At 40.7% G+C, this 19,352-nt stretch overlaps 1 pseudogene; it reads left to right on the top strand.

Annotated features, from left to right (window-relative positions):
• The first annotated feature begins 586 nt into the window (after positions 1–586).
• LOC110339006 lies at positions 587–15,511 on the top strand (annotated as a pseudogene).
• The last annotated feature ends 3,841 nt before the right edge of the window (positions 15,512–19,352 follow it).

Below are 19,352 nucleotides of genomic sequence, written 5' to 3'. Positions count from 1 at the left end.
CTGGGTATATGCCCAGAAGAGGTATTGCTGGGTCCTCATGTGGTACTATGTCCAATTTTCTGAGGAACTGCCAAGCTGATTTCCAGAATGGTTGTACCAGCTTGCAGTCCCACCAGCAATGGAGGAGTGTTCCTCTTTCTCCACATCCTCGCCAGCAATGGAGGAGAGTTCCTCTTTCTCCACATCCTCGCCAGGCTTTCATTTGTTTTTACCATAGCAAAGATATATATTTGAAATGATAAGTTGGTTCTAATTTGATCAATGTACGACATACATATTTGCCAAGGTAACGTGTAATACATATATTTTTCATAGAAATTTAGAGTAATTTTAATTTAAAATTTAAAAACACAAAAGTATGCTAATAAAAACAGAATTGGAGGATATTTATCAAAGGATGGATATTGTCAATTAAAATAGTGGAAATTTATTTATTTATTTATGCCTTTAAAAATATATTAGGTGTTGTTTATTTAGAAAAATAATTTAGCTTTTCTGCCTGCTCCCCTGACCCCCAGCGCTACTCTGGCTGCACCGTGCTTGCTTCTCTGCTGTCAAGCTAGTGCCGCCATCCCTAGCCATCATCATGATCATCTACCAGGACCTCATCAGCCATGATGAGCTTTTCTCCAACATCACAAGATCCGGGAGATCGTGGATGGGCTGTGCCTGGAGGTAGAGGGCAAGATGGTCAGTAGAACAGAGGGTGCCATCCATGACTCGCTCATTGATGGAAATGCTTCCGCTGAAGGTTCGGAGGGCAAAGGTACCGAAAGCACAGAAGTCACCGGTGTTGACATTGTCATGAACCACCACTTACAAGAAACCAACTTCACAAAAGAGGCCTACAAAAAGTACATCAAAGACTACATGAAATCACTCAAAGGCAAACTTGAAGAACAGAAACCAGAAAGAGTAAAGCCTTTTATGACTGGAGCTGTGGAGCAAATTAAGCACATCCTTGCTAATTTCAATACCTACCAGTTTTTTATTGGTGCCATTCATACAACATCAGGACTTAGGACAAATGGGACTGATGTCATCTTGAGCTTTTATTTTTACCGTGATTTATTTGGAGTGGCGGAATTGTTTTTTTGTTTGTTTGTTTGTTTGTTTTTTAAGGGAAAAATGTCATGTGGGTTGTCTAAAAATAAAGTACATTTAAATTTAAAAAAAAAAAAAAGAAAAATAATTTAGAAAATATCAGAAAACTCTCTCCCGATACCTAGGTTTCAGTACTGAAAGGTACTATGGGGGGGGGGGGATACATCAATGACCTTCCGGAGTCTGGGCCCTTCTTGCTATAATACTAACCTGGCGGATTCCGTGCAGTAAGATACACCTGCCATCAGTGCAACGGTGCCAAGCCTGCTTAGAGAGTAATCAGTCACTCTCCTGATTGAACTGAGGCCTGCTCCAGAGAAAGAATCTCACACATGGTAACTGTAAACGTGGTCGGAACCATGCCTGGGGAGGTCAGGTCTGGGAGAAGGTCACTGCTGTTGTCTTGCTAATGCTCACATTATCCAACTGTTTCTGAATAGTTATGCTTATATTTATAGATCTGTGCTCCTCCTAACCTTGGTTAGAGGAGCTTCTTATTGCAGCGAGTAGTGGTTAATGAAGAGACTCACAGCTACGTGAAGTGCAGAAAACTAGCAACTGTGAGTGACTTGTCAGAGCTGGGAACACCTCTATCAACCCAGCCCACCCAAAGCTCTATGCTCAAAGAACATTAAGGGAAAAAGAGAAGAAAAATGTAAGAGCCATAAGAGGATCTATTTGTAGTTAATGGGCACTAGAGAAAAGAGTCACGTTCTCTCTCTCTCTCTCTCTCTCTCTCTCTCTCTCTCTCTCTCTCTCTCTCTCTCTCTGTGTGTGTGTGTGTTGGGGTGGTGGTCACTGAATGATGATCTTGTGCCCCGGTATGTTTCCCTATACGGTACATATATGCACATCACTAATTAGAACCCATGGATATTTTTAAAAAGTAAAATGAGGAAGTGAAGTTGCAAGGGAGGTGTGTTAGGGGACCCCTAAATGAGTCTTAAGGAGAAGTTAGAATGACTATGATGAAGATAAATTATGTGCATGAATAACACTTTCAAGTGATTAGCAGTAGCACTTTTTAAAGAGAGAGAATACTGTACTATACTGTTAAAACCAACATGATGAGAAGCTCAGCTCACTATCACAATAGGGCAGCTCTGCTCTCCATACTTTAACAAGTGGAGACAGCTTTGCCAAGGGCTCTGGACATGTGAAGTCAAACACTGATCTAAGCCAATGTCATGGGCGACTCTTGTCACAGGCAGGTAACAAGTACCCACCGAGGCTTCTGGATTCTTCTATGCCAGGAAAATAAGGACATGTGGATTATGGGAGGATCAGGGACAGTTTAAGAAATTCACTGCAAGAAACGAAGTAAAACAGAACTAGAAGAAATGTCAAAAGCTCAACATTTGCTCTTCCCAGAACCGCTGACAGCCATTTGTGTAGTTGTACAGTACCTGCTGTGTATTTGTGCTTGCTCTGTTACATGTTATCCTGGCTGGTGTTTCCAGTATTTCTCCCTGACAATTGGTTTCTTTAGCATGTTGTTGTGAAGAACATGTTAAATTTTCTGCCCCACTCTTCTGCCACATTCTGGTCTCTGGGCATGAAGACAGTACCTACCTTACAGGGCTGTCCTAAGTAGAAAATGAGATATGTTGAACCCTTATTCTATCCATTTCTGTATATGTATATACATACATATATGTATTTTCTACATATGTGTTCTTTATGACTATTGTCTAAATACATTCCAAGCTTCTATACTTCACACACACACACACACACACACACACACCTTTGTATACAGCCATACATATTTTGGTTTCTCCCCCTCCCCCTCCCCTTTCTGGGTCTTTTGATGCGGGCTTTTTTCCTATACCACTTTCTCCTCTCCAGTGTTGGTGACCTCAAACCACCCAGAGTTTGCACTTCCTATCCAGTGTTCTACCACAGTATGATGCTTCTTTGGTTTTTGTGATGGAATGTCACAACCAAGGCAATTTAGAGAAGGACTTTATGTAGGCTATGGCTCCAGAGGAAAAAGAGCCGATCATATTAGGGAGGAATGGAAGAATACAGGCGTGGCAGCAGGAACAGGAAACTAAGGGTTCGTATCTTGAACCAAAAGCACAAATCAGAGCAAGAGAACTAGAACTGGTAGGAGTCTTTTATTCCTCAAAGCTCATCTCAGTGACCTACGTCCTTCATTGAGTCCATACCTCCTAAACCTTCCCAAATAGCGTCACCAACGGGGGGCCAGGAGGTTAAACATCTGAGTCTCTAGGGGATATTGTCATTCTAGCCATTGTAGCCACTAAGCTAAATTCCTAGAACCACTCATTTTTTAATGGTGTCTAGAGACATTCCAAATAATGAAGTAATTTGACCATGTTCAAACATCATAGAGTACACAAACAGAAACCTATATGGTACTTAAGTCAATCATTTAAGATGGTCTTTGATGCAAACGTAGGACACAGTCAACAGAACCTATGGAAAGCTGATGTCTACATAACTTGTGATGCTGCTCTGTAGCAAATGTCTTCCTTGTAGGAAGAAGAAGTTCGGCTTAAAGGTTGATACAAGTACAAAGTAAATATAGCAGTGACAACCACTTACAATCAGCATCAGGCACTCCACAGTGTACATAACTAATTGCTACACAATTCGACAGCAGCACCATGACAAGCATACGAGAATCTGTTGTGTTAGGATGGCTACAATGACACTAAGCTAAAGGACATTACAGTCCAGTACAGTCTTATAGAGCCTCTGAGTATACAATTCATCACTAAACACAATGTTGTTATAAAGTATGTGACTGTGTATAAAATTGTAACAACTTAGAAAATTACTCTTGTACTTCCATAGGGATAGATCTGTTCAGTGTCATTTGTGGCTCCCAAAGACACATCAGCCATATAACCCAATGAAGAAGATTTCTGTACCTCATCCAGGTATGCACAGACAGGTGAACCATCATCTATTATAGAGTGGCTAGCCTAGGAGACCTGGCAAAGAAGGCAGAAATAAGATCCCTGCACATTGCATTGCTCACTTCTGAAACAAAAACAAACAACAAAAATCCATAGGAAGTCAGCCCTAAGGAGAAGTTTCATATTTGTAGTGTGAGATCCAAAACACTGTCTTTTGTAGACAAAGTTGTGCTTAATTATCTGTTGTTAATAAAAGACAGAGACAATAATGACTCAAATGTAGACTTGGAGCCAGGTAATCTTAGTTGAAATATTGGGTTGGCTACTTATTGGCTGAAGCTTTGGGGACTTTAATTAACATCTCAGGACTTCTATTCCCTTAACTGATTTCCCAGATCATATATGGATGAGGATGCTATGACCCACTGTGAGCAGAGTCCTGAGAGGACCACTGGGCAAAGGTCAAGGCTTCACAAGATGTTCCCTATGTGACCAGGTGCTTGGATGCTCCTGAGTGAACTCACCTCAGAGCCTGGAAGCTGCAGGTAATGTTTTCCATCATGCCTTTTACAAATTCTTCAAAAACTGATGCTCAAGAGACAGAACAGAGTTGGAGAGGGCTACATGAACAATCAAAAGTTTTCTAGTGTGGATTCTGTGGAGGAAAGAGTAGCATGGAGGAGGGGAGAGGAGGGGAGAGGAAGAAAGATTGTAATATAAGCCAAGGACCCATTTGGTGCTTCTGCTCAGATCTGAGTCTCCCAGGTAACACTTGCATGATCTAGGAAGAGGAACATGCAAGCAGGGAGACCCCAGGGAATTCTGTGACTGAGGGTTCTACATGATGACAGACCATTTGAAGTAGACAAGGTGGTTCCGTGGGGCAAAGTCCTTTCTGCCAATACTTATGACCTCAGCTTAACCCCTAAGGCTCACACAGTAAAAGAGAGAATCAATTCTTGCCAACTGTCTTTTGACTACACCTGGCATGTGTGTGCAAACACAAATAAATGAATACATTTAAAATTTAAAGTTACAGGTTCCCAAACCATAGAAGCTGAAGTTAGGAATGCAGACAGTAAATTTAGTTTCCTTTCCTTGAGTGTTTAAAGTGCTCTAAAATTGATTGTGGTAATAGTCACACAACTATGCAAATAACTCCTGAATGTTAAAGCCACTACACGTTTTAGATGGATGAATTATCTGATAAAAACATCAGAAGACTGGTTAGGACCCACTGTCTGTTTGTATTGGACCCTTACACAGATTTTGGGAACTTAGATGGGTTTTGAAAGATGAATTGGAACATGAGGTTAATATAGATAGAGAGAGGTTATGTTCTACTATTACAAGCTCACTGAGTGTGGGAAACAAAAAAAAAAATCCCACTTGCTAGTAGTGTGCAGCTCTTTCTCCTTCTCCTTCTCCTTCTCCTACGACAGCTTCAGTTGACACAATTGTGACAGGAAAGACTTTGTGAGGGGAAAGTCACCCTTCACCCTAAAGATGCTTGAACAGCCTGGGCTACAATGAAACCCAGTGAAAAGAGAGAAAGGAAGGGGAAGAAAAAAGAAAAACAACAGAACCCCAGGCTCATTGGCAATTGACTGAGCTTGACATGGTGGCAGAATGTGCGACATTTTAAGTACAGCCTGGGCTATAAAATGAAATTCTGTCTCCAAAACTATGCACATAAAACAAATACAAGAACAATTTACTTGACTGTGACGTGCATATCTGGGAAGACGTCTGCTCCCGGGACCAGGGAAGCAAGCACACGGCTTTTCCAGGAGGGAATGCTGACTTCTGACTTCTTTGGGTCTCAGTCTACAATGTCTCATCTCCCTGCTCTGTTTCCAGTGAGCTGCATTCTTATTTTTCTTGAAAGGTAGTGTTTTGTAGTCTTACCCGGAACCCTGAGTCTCTAATATTGACTAATTTCTCTACGTATAGAATTTAAGGTCCAGTAAACCTGGAACTCTGAGCCACCTGCTAGTCGTTAAAACAATTACATGGTTAAGAGCTCACAAACAAAGAATTAATATTGGACCTAGGTTGGGTTACCTCCAAGTCCATATGTAGGAGGATGAATTATGTCCTTGTGCCACTTACGAGCGATGGCTCTGGAGCACACAAGACGGGAGTAGAAAGAGAGAATTCTTCCTGGCTTTTTCTGCCTGGACACTGAATTCCCAAAACCCATCACTGACAACAAGCTCCTTCTCTTGTTTGAGGGACATTATTTCCTTTAATAATCCTGTACTATGTGTTTTTCCATTGTGAAAAAAATTAATTTTAGTTAATTATCTCACAGCTGTTTGTTTGTCCCATTCTCACCACTAGGCCTGTTCAGGAAGGGTTAAGGCTCACACTCTTTTGGAGCTGAGTCTTTTGTTTTGGTCTGACTGCATCACTGCTCCGCAAGGGATGGTGTTTTACATGGGCAACCAGCAATGTTGTCTAGTTTTCTTTCTTGGCACTGGTATGCATGATGGTACCAAGTATTGTGAGCCACGCTTCAGAAGCTGCAAGGAATTCTGGTCCTGCCTGATGATTGTGTTCCTCTCATGAATTACTGTCTCTGCTGGGACTAGTGCCACATGGCAGGAATCCTCAAACTAGTTTGTGATACTCCAGTGGGGGGGGGGGGAGCGACTGGGCCTGGTGACAGAGAACAGCCACCTTGGCAGCAGAATGGACAAACTGGACTCCATAATGAGTTAAAGTCCAAGTGCAGGAATTTAGTGAGAACTTGTCTCAAAATAAGAAGTGAAAAGAAGGGAATGGATATAACTCAGTAGAAAACTTACTGAGTCCAATGATTTAAGGATCCTTGACTTTCTGGTAAGATATCAAAACACAGCATCACTTCTTTTCAGCATTCACTTTGGGGTCGAATGTAAGACTATTTCTGATGCAGGCAAGTATAACCCAACTAGTCTTTGAGAAGTGTTCTGGGTGTGTAGTAACTACCAGAAAGTCAGAAAGCTACCAAGAGTCAGAAAACACGGTTTAAATTCCAGGTATTATTGCTTTATGGATGGGTGAGTTAATGAGTTTCTCAAAGTTTCAATTTCCTTATGACTAAAATACCACTATGATATTTGGACCAATCACTTTGGGTGTTGTGAGCATCACTTAGGATAAATCATGTAAGTGTAGTGTATGCTATAGAGTTCTCTAATCCATGGATTCTACTAAGTAGACACGCAGCAATAGCCTGGTGCTGTGCACTGATTCACTTGCACTATACTTCTGTCATGCCTTAACAATGTGTAATCCTATTATTTATTTCTCTGTTACTGAGATAGAATCTCAGAGAAAAAGCAACATAGGAGGAAAGGGTTTGCTTGGGCTTTGAGTTCCAGAGAGAGACCATGATGGTGGAGAAGAGATAGCAACAGACGGGTAAGGCATGGAGGCAGATACAGGGAGCTGCATACAGGATTCAGGGCTGGGAGAAGGAAGTGGTACTGTGGTATTGAACCTCAAAGCCCACCTCTAATGGACATTCTTCCTCCACAAAGGCTTACCCTCCTAAAGAATGCATAACTTCTCCAGTGTCACCAGTTGAAAACCAAGCAATCAAGTACACAAACAGGACATTTATCATTCAAACCACAACAGTATGAGACTAACATGATCCATAACCTGTCTGCCTGAGTGAAGAGAGATTAACTCACACCAAGGAAGTTCAGTAGCAAACTGTGGAGCTTTTAAGAGACGTAAAATTCACAGTAGTGCAATACTGTTTTGAAGTGTACCAACTATGAGATCAGAGCCAGTAAGCCTGAGTCTCACCTTGACAGCTGATCTGAAGGTGAGCTGAGGCCAAGCAAGACCAAGAAAGCCCAGGCTAAATGCCAGCAAAGGCTCCAACAGTTGTCCTGCTGCTGGAGGCAGCTCAGGACGACAGCCACACAGATACCATGTTACTAAGAATAATACCAAGTCTACATTAAATCTGCTTAATGTACTTTAAATCTGAAATCTACTTTAAATCTGAAATCATAAAAACAAGTATAAGAAAAAAGTCAAAAGAAAATGTTCATTTATATAATAAACCCAATTTTCATTTTAAACATACAAAATACATCATGGTGTATTTAACCAATCAATCATGTCTTGTTAAATATTTAAATTTTACTGTTAGCCCAGGAAATAAAGCTTCAATGCCCATTAAGTAATCTAAGCAGAATAATCCAGTGACTTCTATGTTAGTCAAAGTGAAACACATTGACTAATGAAATTGGTATTATAGCATTAAGTAGGTCTTACAATATTAAAAGTTAAAATTTACATAATGTATAACTTTACACATTAAAGATTAAAGTGAATTCTAAAACTTGTTAGGAAATTCTTAGCTTTGTAAACTTAAGAAGTTGAACTCTTAAAGTTCCATTCTAAGCTGAAATTGAGACTCTTGGGGAGTTAACTTTGGAGATGAATCGGCAGCCACATTGCTTGACTATTTTTCCTGTGGCAGCAGGGAGCAAAAGGACCTGTGCTGCTGCTGAGACACGAGTCGCCTTGAGTACATGCAGTGATTCAATCTGCAGTGCGTTTCCTCCCTACAGAGCATTCCTCTGCATGAACAATACTAACTGACTCAGTAGGTTGGTGTGTGTATGTCTTTTTGCATCTGTGTCTGTGTGTGTCTCTGTGTGCATGTGTGTCTCTATGTTCCTGTGTCTGTGTGTCTATGTGTCTGTGTGTCTCTCTGTGTGTGTCTGTATGTGTCTCTGTGTGTGTTTGTTTATGTGTTCATGTCTGTGTTACGTGTATGTCACAGAGTGTCTGTGTATATGTTTGTATGTATCTGTGTATGAGTCTCCCTGTGTGTCTGTATGAGTCTGTGTCTGTGTTTGTGTGACTGTGTGTGTGTGTGTAAAACAAAAATAATTATAGAAGAAGAGGTACTAATTTCAAGGAGGGGATGGTTAGAAACAGGAGTTAGAGAGGGGAGAAAGAAGGATGGGAATAAGTCAAATGCACTGTACAAGTGAATAAAATCCTCAAATAAAACACAAGTGAATAAAATCCTCAAATAAAGCCAAGTAGTCCTGAAGCAAGTAAAAACATTTTACAACATTTATTAGTACCTGTGTTTAATGTATACATTTTAGCAGTGAGAGGCTGAAGCAGGAGGATTACTGTGGGTTCAAGGCTAGCCCGGGCTATGCTGTAGGTCAGCTTGAGGTAGGTTCACAGTGAGATCCTGTCTCAAAATTAAAATGAAACCAAACCTTATTAAAAGGTTTAAAAATACACAAAAGTATAGTATTCAAGAGGTTCTGCTAAGTGTGTGGAATACAAACCAGCACAGATATGTAAATTCTAAGCCACCAAGCAACCCACAGTTCACACTCAACAAACAATATCTGCCGAGAAATCATTTTCTTGTTAAAAGTAGCAAAGAGAAATCTGGCTGACAAGTATTTGCAACTTTTTAAATCCTCAAAATATATTCCTACACCTCAAATTAATACTTTCCACATGCATGCACCCAGTAATTCCAAGAACTGACAGAAATGGCAGACTGTGAGCCTTTTTTCATTTCTACAACTCTGTAAATGGCTATTCACATTTTTTTTTTTGACAAGTGCATCTATTCTAACAATAAAAGGAACTGAGGCTTTCTTGGGGGTGTTGTTCTTTCTCTTACTAGCTGGCAGTGAAAAAGTCAAACTGCTCAAGGTTGATCAGCCTCATCTGAAAGAGAGGAAGTCTGCCCCTCATTTTCCAACAGATTCTCTTTAATTTGGAAGTAACATTGACAGGTGGCCTCAACACTCAGGGCATTACAGACCACCTTGAAAGTCTCCGAGCCAGTGGCCTTTGAAGTCAGAATAATCAACAAGTCACCTGATACCCTTCAGACAGCCTGGCCCTGAGGAGGAAGGCCATCTCTCAGGTAGACTGATTGTCTACCAAGTAGGGACAACTTGATACAGCTTGCTGAGCAAATTCACATACTTTAATGGAACTAGGGATGTGCCAGGAGACTAGAAATGTAATTTACAAACAATTATTCAGGGCTCTTACTTTACACAAAAATGCAAACATATAGTTTTATATTCCAAGAATACCTTTAAGTTCATACTTTCCTAAAAATGAAAAGAAAAACTAGTTTGTGGTTCATGGAAAGGTAGCTCCCTCCATCTCCCTTTTGTAGTACGTGGTAAATTGTTTGATCAAATACTTTTGAGAGGCCATCTGAAGTCATGCAAAGAATACAAAGAAAAAAAATTGTCTTTGTCCAAAATGATTGAATGAATAAGGTGGAGGAAAAGATTTCTATTCTTAGGAAAGATTGGAACAGAGTTAAATTTCCCGCATATTAAATGTTCTTGGGTCCTGAGAATGACCACTAAGCTCCCTACTTACCAAACCTGTTGCTTTCACTAATTTCTTAGTTGGGTTATACACCCGGGTGAGCCTGTATCACTTCCCTGTTCATAGGGGGAGTAATCTTTTGCCAATTGTGTGTTCAGGAAAGGACCTATCATCATTCACATGTATGTTAGTCACACTCATACAGTTGTCAATTCAACTTAATAAATATCTAAGTCCTGAGTTTCGTGTGTTGGAGTGTGTCTTTTAAAGGGGACCTCATGGACTGCAACAGCCTTCTTAATGAGATTTACAAATACTATGGTTATATCTCCACAAAGGAAAATGTTTTGATGTTCTTTACATAAACATAGGTTCCCCCCCCCAAAAAAATATTATGATGCTTTAGTTTACAGAAATTCCTAAACTTCCACAGTAAAAAAATCATTCCCACTGGTGAAGACAGGGTTTTACACCTCACTAGATGCACTGAGAAACTGGTGTTATTGTTAACATGGTATATGTAACACAACTGTACCCCAAGAAGCTCAAATTTGATAAGACAAGGAGATAGAAAGAGTAATTCTTTAAATATAAATCAGTGCAGTTGGAGTGTTTCAGAAGAACAAGAGGTTCTTCACTCTATATTGTCAGCATTCACTGACTTCTGGCCTTATTAGTGGGCATTTGTCTCTTAGTGTGATTCCTCTAATTCAAATCTGCTCCATGGCGTAGTCTGGCCATGATTCTAGTTGGCCCAAGTACTTACAAGTTTGATCCTTGAATGCTACAAGCTTTCTCAACAGCAAATGTGCATATAACTTCCTTACCCCACATCTTTAGAAGTTCCTGTGGAGATGAAGAAGATGCAGATAGCATGATGTTCACATAGCTTCATACACAATCACCGTTGAGATGACCCCATATGCTCAGTGCTTGAGTGCCTGGTCTCCAGTGGGTGGTGCTGATCTGGGAGGCAGTGGAGCATTACTGAAGGAATTGGATCACTGGGGATGGGGCCTTGAGATTCTATAGTCTGATTCACTGTCTGTTTGCTCCTGGTTTCCTGTTCGGCCAAGATCTAAGAAGGTAGGAAATACCCAGTTTCCAAGTCCATAGAACCCTGCATATGCCTGCCCTGCCTTGATGAGCTATGCTCCCTCATACTGTGAGCCAGAATCAGCCCTTCTCTAAATTGGTTCTTTTCATTTATTGGGTCACAACACTAGGAACGGTAACTAATATACATGTCTCTTTCCAGTTCAGCTTCTGTTTGTATGTGGGACATGCCATTCAGGTATTCCTTGGAGTTGCTTGACAGAAAGTGTAGCCTTTTCAAAGGCTCAGACAGATTTTGGTGGTTGCTATTCAACTATTAAGACACTAATGTCTCTACCCCTACTGCCTGAAGCTTTCCAAACGTTGATAACACAAGAAAGATGCTTCCTGAGAAGATGAATATAGATTATTCTGAACACTCTGCCAAAGAGGAGGAGGAAGAGGAGGAAGAGGAGAAGGAGGAGGAAGAGGAGGAGGAGGAGGAAGATGAGGAGGAGTTGGAGGAGGAGGAGGAGGAGGAGGAGGAAGCAACAGCTGTCTGAGTGCCAGACTGCAGAGGCTGTATGCAAAGATTTTGCAATTTGAACAATAGAAGAAAAGTTGAGGGTTAGAAAGGCTAGCTGAGAACACTAAGCTAAGGAAGCTAAGGACAACAAGAAGAGGTGAGAAAATCCATGGCAGAGGCTGTTAAAGTAACTCAGATGTTAACTGCAGGGAGAGAGGTTCTCAGAAGGAAGGGTTAGTCACAAGGAGCAGGGGAACAATTTGGGAGTGAAGGAAGGTTTCTGTGTCTTGATCAAGTAGACAGATCTTGATCTATGCCTGAGGTCATGTCCTATACTCTTGCTAGCATTTGTTAATGGAAAGAAAAGATAAGCTACTTACCAGATGGGACTTCAGGCTCAAGACCCAGATTTTCCCAGCGATAGATAGTCCTGGAAAATGTAGATTATAGGCATAGGATTCATATTACAGAAGAGATTTAAGAGGGCAAAAGAGGAAAAGATGTGTCTAACACCTTGGTCCTTTTGGACGCACGAAGAAACAGACGTCAGATGGAAAGCCAAGAGAACACAATGAGAGGGAAAGACCAAGAGAGAAAGGCTGTGGGAGGCTTAGATACCAAGAAGGTCTGTGGATTCCCTTCCATTTTCTTCCTGGTGGTGGTGAGATTTTATACATGTAAAAGATTTGCATGTAGCTTCATCCTTCCTATAGTAATTTCAACATAGCATAACATCTTCTCCTGCTACTTTTATATGGAGATGGTGCGTATATGTGTATGCACATGGCTGTGTATATGTGCATGTAGATGTCTTCATCAGTCACTCTCTGCCCTACTTTTGTCTCAACTAGCTGAGCATCAAGCCTCAGGGATCCTCCTGGGTCCATCTCCCCATGCTTGGATTATAGGCTTGGGCAGCCATGCACAGATTTTTAATGTGGCTGCTTGGGATCTACACACAAGCCCTGATACTTCTGTAACAAGCATTTCTCCTCTGAGCATCTCTCAGCCTCTCTTCTGACACTTTTCAGGCCCCTGTCTTTGGATTACTTGCCTGGTTTCAACAGGTTATCCATGGCAGTGTCAATCTAGTGCCCCCATGTGGGCTCAGGGAGGAATGGGGGCTCTTTAAATATTTAAGATACAAAACCTGAGATCTGTGCTGCTCTGAAAAAGGTATATATATATATATATATATATATATATATATATACCTTTTTATACATATATATATATGTATACATATATATATAAATATAAATAAATATATATAAATATATAAATATACATATATATGTATATTTATNTATATATATATATATATACATATATGAAGGTGCCATTTTCTCTGTCCCCCATTTTTTTCTCCCTGGACGAACCAAGGGTCAGTCACTTGTCAAGGTTAATGTAAAAGCAGAAATATTAATGAGTGGAAGTAATATTTGAATAAGTTCTACTTCCAGAGATGTTCCAGTCCATTTATGTCTTCCATTCATGCATGATTTGTTCCTGTGCAAATTCTAGTTTCATAACAGGAGGGGGTGGAGGAGGTCTAAGACAGTTCTGTTTATTCTTAAGCTCTTACTTAACAAACATCATTCTTAAGTCCAGGCTATTGACCACTGACAGCGATGCTATACAAATTAATTTGCAATAGTGTTTTCAACAGGAAGCCTGGGGACATAGAGGTTAAACAATAGCAAGTTCAAAGCCATTTATTCATGAAAAGTCCCAAGAATAGATCAAATTTGACGTATGACATACAATGTTTGCCAATTAAATGAAAACCCTGTAGAGACACACATAGAACTTTAATAGTGAAAATGTTCCTGCTGTAAGGAGCGCTGCAGCACATCTCATGATTTCCATTATTTCTAATTGGACTTAAATGCCAAAAATCCCTGGCCTCCAGATTGGGTATTCATTTCACAGCTGACATTTGTTTTGAACTCAGTTACGATTCTAAAATGATCACACAGGAAGAAAAGTGTTTCAGGATTCTGCTCAGTTCAGGATGCTAGCCTTGATGGGCTTCTCTTCTCCTCATTGCCAAGCGAAGTCCCCTCTCCATGCTTCTTAGAACCATATGGCAAGGCAAAAATGTAATCAGATAATTGTAGCTTGTCCCTCTAAGTCATCCCAAGAGTGGGAAAGTGCTGAGGCAAAGCAAAGTGTGAATTTCCACACTCCCAAGCAGTCAATAAAGCAATAAATTACTTCGTGTTTTCCGTCCTTAAATGGATACAAAATGGCTTCACCTTTGACTCCTAACAATGCTGTCCATTCTGTCAGCATTATTCCCACAGGCTAAGCACTTCCAGGTCTGAAACTGATTTAATGAAACAAAAGTGAGCAGGCAGGATGTGTCCAACTTTTCAACACATAAGATGACCAGAGAGGCCAATAGCCTCAAAACCGGAATTTAGAGTCCTTTCAAAGCTACCTTGGTACTTACATCTTGAAATTATATGTGGAAGATGAGTAGTTTCATCGACAGACATTGTGCTGATGACTTAGAAAAGGAAGTGTGGATGAATCAGCTGACAGAGTGTCACACTGATCTGAGGAAGACCATTTTGGAAGCAGAAGGACTTGTTTAGATTCAAGGTTTCAGGCACTCAGGTTGGTCCCTTTGCAAAGGCTTTTAGATGGGACCAATCTTGGTATCATAACAAGGACAGTAGCATAGTACAAAGTACAAAGCTGCTCACCTCATGGTGCCTGAACAAGAGAAAGAAGGATAAAAAGGAGAAGAAGGTGAAGGGAGCTGGGGGGGGGAAATATACCCTCCAAAAATCACACAGCCAGTAACCACTTCCTCCACTCAGGCTCTTCCTTCCACAGCACCCACCACCTCCAAGGCTCCACTCACTTGTGGATATATTCATAGATGAATCCATTGATTACATCAGGGCCCTCGTGACTCATTTTCCCAAAGCTACACATCTGAGCACCAAGATTTCGACATGAGATTCTTTTTAGAGAAGTTTATGTCAAAATTCTAACAACGGCTTCTGTCTCAAATGTTCTTTTATGTTGAGTAATAACAGCAAATATCTGGATAGACGCTAAGTCATTCATTCAATAAATTATCCTTGCCTTTGACCTATCCAATATCGAATACACGGAAAGATACCAAACAAAAGAAACAAGCCTTTCCTTGTTTGATCTCAGGATCTGTTGGCATTCACTGTGAGAATGGCCTTGCAACAAGGACTATCTTAGACAAAGCACACTGGAAGGAAAGAATAACCCTTCAAAGTGGCGGTCAAATCAGGAGAGTGGGGAGTGGATTCAGATAGAACTTAGGAATCAGCTATAAATGGAAACATGAGTTTGTCATGTGTTTGAATGCAGAAAAGGAACAGAAAGGCCACACTGACTGAAGGTGATGCTGGAAGGCACGGACCTCACATTGTCAGTGGGTTCTTCTTCATCATCTGGATACACTCTTGGTACCTACCCCTCCTTCCTCTTCCCTCTATTACCATAAATAGTGTGATGGTTATTCCTAGTTGGCAACTTGACTATATCTGAAATGGACTGCAATCCGGAAATGGAGAGCGCACCTGTGCTTCACACCTTGTGGCTGGAAGATACAGGCTTCTACCCCAAATCTTAACATGAGATGACATACTTTTGATCTAGATCTTGAGGCATACTGGCCATGAAAAGCCTAGGCCCAGGCAAGTTCGTACATGCCTTTAATCCCAGGAGACTGAGGCAAGCAGATCTCTGAGTTCAAGGTCAGCCTGGAACAAAGTAAGTTCCAGATCCAGGTGTGGTGGTACAAACCTTTAATCTGAACCACCTCAGATTAACCTTCCACTGGAGGCCTACATAAGGACATTGGAAGAAGGCAGGCTCACTTTTCACTTACTTGCACTTACTTTCTAGCACATACATTGCAACCTGTCTCTTCAGGATTCCAGCTCTTAAGATCTTAGGTCATAGTGGCCCCAGCAAGAAATGAAAACTGTAGGAAGCATCTTAAGAAATAGGTGGCTATGTAGTGACAAGTGAAGTTGAAGACATACAAGAAGCCAAAGCATCTAGAAGGGACCATCCACGAGGATAATGAGTTAGAGAGAGTTAGAGGGATCAGGAACTGGGTAGGCTTGTGTTAACACATGACTGTTTCTCAGATTCTTACTTCTGTCTGTCATATTTTTAAGAATTTATTTTATTTTATGTGTATGTATGTTGTACCAGCAAGTATGACGGGGTACCACCTTCATGCAATGCCTTTGGAGGCCAGAAGAGGACATCGGGTGCTTCAGAACTGGAGCTACAGTGGGTAGTAAGTTGTCATGTGAATGCTAAGAACTGAACCCCAGCCTTCAGAAACAATGGCAAATGTCTTTAGGTCCCGAGCTGTCCCTCAGCCCACATGATATGTTCCCCTGCCACCAATGCTTAATGTAGCATTTGACAAGATGCCTTACCAGTTAACTGGAATAGTTGAGAAATTAGTGATTGATTATAGCTATGAGGATTGGAATGTACTTGAGATTTGTGGTAGCTTTTTGTAGAATACTGAATTTCCTACTTGAATCAGGCTGACAATGATATGTTCTGTCATCTGTGATATTTATACCAAGGCCAAAAAAATCACCCCAGAGGTTAATATGGTTTGGAGAAAACAACTTGATATATAATTGTGTTCTGAAGGCTATACATAGAACTGCTACCCAATATTTGAGTTATTATAATAATAATATATTATTGTTTTAGGGAAGGCTGCCAAAGATACATGTGCTGGAGAGTCAGAATGGCTTAGGACAATTTAACTGTCTAATCAATTATTCAAAAGAATTTAATAGAAAAAATTGCCAACTCACATTCATTTGCATGTATTATCCAAATTAGCTCATCATAATGCTATTAAAATGAATTCAAATGGGCAGGTCAGAATGATAAACCATAAAATATAGGTCTCAAAGACAACATACATACAATAAAAAGATCTGATTTGCATTTATCTATTAAAAATAAAGTTAGCAAAATAACAAGTAAAACTTCATTTCTATTATCTAAAAAGAAAAGACTATGGAAGGTTCCATCATGATTTGGCAGTAACTAAATCAATACAGAAAAATGAGGGATAGGCAGAAGAGGACAGACAAGGGGTTATGCTGCAAACAGTATAAAAGAAGATCATCTATAAGCCTCAGTGATTTCCAGAATTAATTTCAGTCATGTGTCTCTTAGGTATGTGAATATCTATCATAATGGTTTACACAAAACTAAAAACTATTGCAAAATGAGAATGTTAGCATGAGAGCAGTGTGTGTGTGTGTATGTGTGTGTATGTATGTGTGTGTGTGTGTGTGTGTGTGTGTGTGTGTGTATTATGTACAAGCCTCTATGTTGGCAGCTGAGATTTCCTGGACTGATGCTGTATTTTCAGTTTATCCCATCATTCTCAATTCATCCAGACACTGGCAGCCACTAGCCTTAAGAGTGTTCTCCTATGGTCCAAACTCCTGATTAGGTGAGAGTGACGACTTGGTGAGAAGGGGCACCCTCTGCAGAAAGGAAGCCCTCGGCCATCTGGGGCTCTAAGCTTTCCACGTAGCTGTTTTGCAGGAAGCACCTGAAATGACTGGTGATGGAGCAATCATGCTGCCACTTAACCATATCTCCATTTTAGCAAATCCCCACTAGTTCCTGGTGCCACCTGCCTGTCAGCACTGGTAAGAGATGGAGCTCACAAAATATGTGCTCATGAGCTGAGACACAGCCTAGGACACACACATAGGTCACCGGAGTCCTAACTGGCTTGAATTTGTGGTGGACAAATTGGAAAATACTCAAAACACTGGGGTGGATACATACACACATTATGGCTATGGGAACTTGATCTGCAGAGGAAAAGAAAAATGAACTGCTAGTGCTGAATGAGCAGAAGAGACGTGTGTGGAGGGGAGCTTGATGGAGTGGATTCTGTTGCTGATGGTAGCTGTTACACATCATGCAGGGGAATACAGTTCAAGAGCCTTGCTCTGCAACACGGCAGGTCTACCGTAGACTTTAGGACTTCTTTAAATAAGATCAGTGAATGTGCCTGCCAAGGGTGCTCCTCTGTGAACTCATGGGACCATGTCAAATTTGGAGAAATACTTATTTAATTTGAAATTTGCTGCCGGAGAATCCAGAAGAAAAGCCATGTAATGTGATAAAAGAGAAAAGAAATCAATAAAAAAAAAAATCCCCATGATAAAACAATAACACTCAGAAAGGCAATGCAGAAGCAAGAACTTGGCTGAAAATGAAGTGTGTCAGAAAAACAATGTAATCAGTTTCTTGAGACTTGTGCTAGAGTTGAAACTGTGGCAGCCAGAGTTCAAACTGCAGCCTTGAGAAGATTTCTGCCTTTGTCAACACATCTGAACACTAATCTGAAACACTGAATGTTTAAATACAACAGGTGGAAAGAAAAAGCTCTGCATAACCTACCGGATATGCTCTTGTAGGAAATGGCAGATGACACTGAGCTTGAGACAGGATATTTGTCACCAGCACTGCTTCTAAGAAGCAGGCTGAAACTCTCAGAAGTTAGCTCATCACAGGCAAGTGTGACTGATGGAAACAGCTTCTGTTCCCTTCACCTGCCTCTGAAACAACCTTATGTGTGTGTGTACTATGGATGAATGGACAGCAATATGGTCAGAAAGATGGGCAGATAGATAGACAGATGGATAGATGAACAGATAGACAAAGTTGCATGGTGGTTACATAAAAAATTAATAATATACCAGAATGCTTTTACACACTTTGTATGTACTGATTTCTTTTGCCTTATATGTTTTCCCACTGTATTTATATATCCCAGGGTCAGTCTATCATATTATATATAGTGTTACTTGTCTTTATATATATACACATATGGTTTCATAGCTGTTCTCTTAGTATTGACTAGCCGATTTCATGGGTGGGTTCATCCTTGAAGTAGACTGTCTCTTCCATGCTCAGCATTCTTTAGTTGCTTATAGTTCTTTGTTTAGGGTTGAACCCCCTCAAAATAGCATGTCTCTTGGTGTCATTGATGTTCAGATATTGTTTAGGTAGTCATATTAATGAGACTTCATGGACATTTCTAGGAGATGGAATCGCACAGCGAGCCAGTTCTCTGGCTCTTAGGAGCTGTATTTGTCTATTTAGGAATAGATGGTGGTTTGAATGGGAATGACCCTCAGAGGTTATTGCTTCAAGGTCTTCAGTTGGTAGAACTGTTTGGAAAACATCAGAGGTATGCTACTGTGTACATGCTCTGATGTTTCACATAACTCATGCTATTCCTAGTGTGCCCTAGTCTCTCTCTCTCTCTCTCTCTCTCTCTCTCTCTCTCTCTCTCTCTCTCTCTCTCTCCCTCCTGCATGCAGATCAAGATGTAAGTGCTCAGCTGTTCCTGCCACCATGCCCTTTCCCCACCATCATGCACTCTAACCCTCTAAGGCCAG

Source organism: Mus pahari, chromosome 22 (assembly GCF_900095145.1).
Source record: "Mus pahari chromosome 22, PAHARI_EIJ_v1.1, whole genome shotgun sequence".
Taxonomy (NCBI): Eukaryota; Metazoa; Chordata; class Mammalia; order Rodentia; family Muridae; genus Mus; species Mus pahari.
This window is presented reverse-complemented; position numbering and strand designations above follow the sequence as displayed.